Consider the following 3,394-nt stretch of genomic DNA (forward strand, 5'->3'; position numbering starts at 1 on the left):
ATCCTACCACCTGTCCTGCCTCTCACTCCCTTAGGAAGGGCAGTCAGCTCCTTTTATGTTGTTCTGATATCTTGGAAGAGTTTGCAGAGCTTAACTGACATATAACATGTTTCTGCCTTTGGCATGTAACATGACGTTGTATGGGCAATAAGGCATCAGCAGAGTTTAGCCATAGCCCTCGTATGCAGCACAGCTATTAATCTCAGAGGTGAGCAAGTACAATTTCAGATATTGCTTAGGCACTTGTGTCCCTATTTTAAGAGAAGAGGTATGCAATAAATGATTGCCTTGTGTGTTATATAGTTTAAAGTTCTGGTAGCCGTATTGGACCTGGAATAATGTAGATTTGTTTTACATTGTGATACATTTTACGGGACTTACATTAGGGTTCTTCATTGAGTCTACATTCTGGTATATACTAAAACTACAAGACTGCACAATCTTAGTAAACTGAAAACCCAGATGCACAATATTATATATGTATTTGTGTCAATTGAAATGCCACTGGGAACGTGACCTCAAGTATACTACAATAAACAAAGAAGTCCCAATGCACATTCACTATGACACATTATTTAAAGGTAGACCCTATCAGCAGGCTCATACACTACCAATTTTTTACTGTCTTTTGTATTTCTTCCACTGCAAAGAGAAAAGAGGAAACAGAATAATAACACTGCCAATAGCATGGGATGTGTGGCGTGTATTCGGTGCCTAGACGGTTAACATTTAGGCACACTATATGAGCTACAGTGCAGTTAAAACTGGTTAAAAAACAAGGAGTGCCCTAGTAAACATAGTGAGAAAAAAAATCTAAAACATACCCTAAATATATATACAGTATACACACATTAAAACGAACGTTTACTACTCTGTGAGAACCAGAGAAAAAGCATTTGGCTTAGTCAGTAACTATAATCACTAACTACAAAGCACAAGATATATTGAGATCTGTATATGAAGCTCCGGCAAAGTGCATCTCAATTTCATTAAATTTTTGTTTGCCTCAACTGCTGCATTTAGTGTCAGAAACATATTAATCCAATTTCCTACACTTCATACCTCAGACCAGAAGAGATTTTCCCTGCAGAATAGGGATAGAAAACTGATAGCAATTGATGCCAAATCTAGTGCATCTCGTTATGATGTGTTCACTAAACATAACCAATCTCCAAATGAGAGCTGATTTAGGGAGATACCTTGAAACATTGATTAAGAGAAGGACGTTTAAGATGTTTCTCTTAGTGTCAGTTGTGTCAATATTGGCTTCATATTGTAGATACTGTATACCCAATTTTCTTCTCTGGATTGGCTATGAATTAAAGACAACAGCGTAACCTACTGAAGTCAGTAATGTTCATGTCCTGTGTTGCAATTAAAGTTGTCTTCTCCCCACTATGGTTATGTTAGTGGGCCAACATCAGATTTCTTCATAAAAGAAAATATAGTGTACAGAGCTGTCCCTCATATGTTTCTTCTTTAAGTGTACTGTCTTCTATGAGGTTTTGAAAGCAATGCAAACTGTCATTTCCTCTACTGTGTGAATAACTTTAATGTTGGTTTGCTAAAAGGTTTACAAACAAATCTACATGACGTGATTTTCTTCAGGATCAATATGGCTATTAGAACTTTGAACTACGGTACTATGGTATATGAAAGAAATATTGTAATATAGTCAAATATGGTGAAGTAAGACCCTATTCTATTTGGTTTTAGAATAGTGACGTGAAGAGGATAACAATCCTATCATCTGGTTTCTAAGCTTTGGAAGACAATTTGCAGATTATTCATCAGTAATACTAATAAACATTTTAGGATACAAGATTTGGTTGGCAATGTTTTGTGGACATCTTTACCATCTTTGCCATCCCAAAGATATACAAATTCAACTCACCTTTGGCCTCTAAATCTCCTTCCTAAAGTACTACAGATGCAGCGGCCGTTATTCAAACAAATCACGGCGCCGTTTTCGTGTGCGCTGCTGTACTCCACGCAGCATGAACGCGGCCAATCGCCCCAGGCACCCGCGCTTATCGCGATTGCTTTGTTTGAATTTCATGGATTCAGTTTCTCTGGGGGCAATGAAATGAATGATTTGCAATGTGTACAGTACTGTGCTACTGTGTCAGTTTAAGGTGTTTAAAAACCAGAACTCTACAATGCCATTTTCTGCACTCGCCGCACTAGCGTCTTAAGGTGGGACGGTTGGAAGACATCCTGCGTCATGACATCGGTATTCCGATGTACACAACGCGTGAAGTGTTTGAATAACGGCTGCTACAGCTGTATGTGATCGCAGCACTTGTATCAAGTTCAATTTTTAAAAAAATACCTTCTTCTTACAACAAGAGTTTGAAGAGAGGCTCCATTTGTTGCTATAATTCAGTTGCAAGAAAGACCATATTGTTAACTATAGAGGGGGCTTGTCACATATGGCTCCACACAATGATGTCTGCAAATCAAGCTGCAAAATTACATGTGTTAGAAAACCTTAAAAGTACACAAAGAGTGGTCTAGATTACATGTGGCTCTGAACATCAGCGTTTCATGGTAATTTGCATTGATCTTGATTGTGTAGAGAGCATTTGTATGTAGCAGTAGGAGGAGTTAAGAGAAAGTATTGTACATTTCACCAGGAGCTGAGCAGCTGTTAAGAACATAAGAAGCTTCTTTCACATAAATCAGAATTGAAGAAGATTGTTACATGTGTTGCAGATTCTAAGTGGCAGAATGTTAATTAAATGATACACTGGAAATATACAGTGCTTATTATATGCTACATGCAACTGATATATGTTGTCTAATTAGGAATAAACAAGGAGAGGGTTGTAGAACTTTGTGTCAACATTTGCACCTGCCAAGTGGTCTCCATCAATTCCCTTACATTAATGCTGCTGTTGTCTTCTGCTGTGTTAACTCTCACACTAATGAATGTTTGAAATCTGAGCTTTGAATGAAAAGTGTGTGTACATTGGGTATGGAGAACTCCTATTGAATGCCTAAGCAATCATTTTTAAACCGTTAACAGAAATAAAACAAAACATAAATCAAGCTGAATGTGTTTGACACTTCTCATCCGTGGTACTGGGCAAAACGTACCTGAGCTGTTGATGTGTGCCTCTCAATATGTAACTGTTACTAGCTAGGACAAGCTTGCCTAGCAACACTGAATCATTGAGTCACGGAGTTTCACTAACCGAGAGACATTACAAGTTTCAATTATATTACTTTAGAAGCAAGGTTATGAAGTATTGAACATTCCCTGGATAAAGGCAGCAATGCAATTTTGAAATAGGAGCACGGCATTTGTAAACCACACTGCTATATATAGGCATTGGTGGAAAGCTGTTTATTAATTTATAAATCCCTTTCATGGTGAGCAGAGATATCACTG

This window comes from Ascaphus truei, chromosome 5, assembly GCF_040206685.1.
Source record: "Ascaphus truei isolate aAscTru1 chromosome 5, aAscTru1.hap1, whole genome shotgun sequence".
Lineage (NCBI taxonomy): Eukaryota > Metazoa > Chordata > Amphibia > Anura > Ascaphidae > Ascaphus > Ascaphus truei.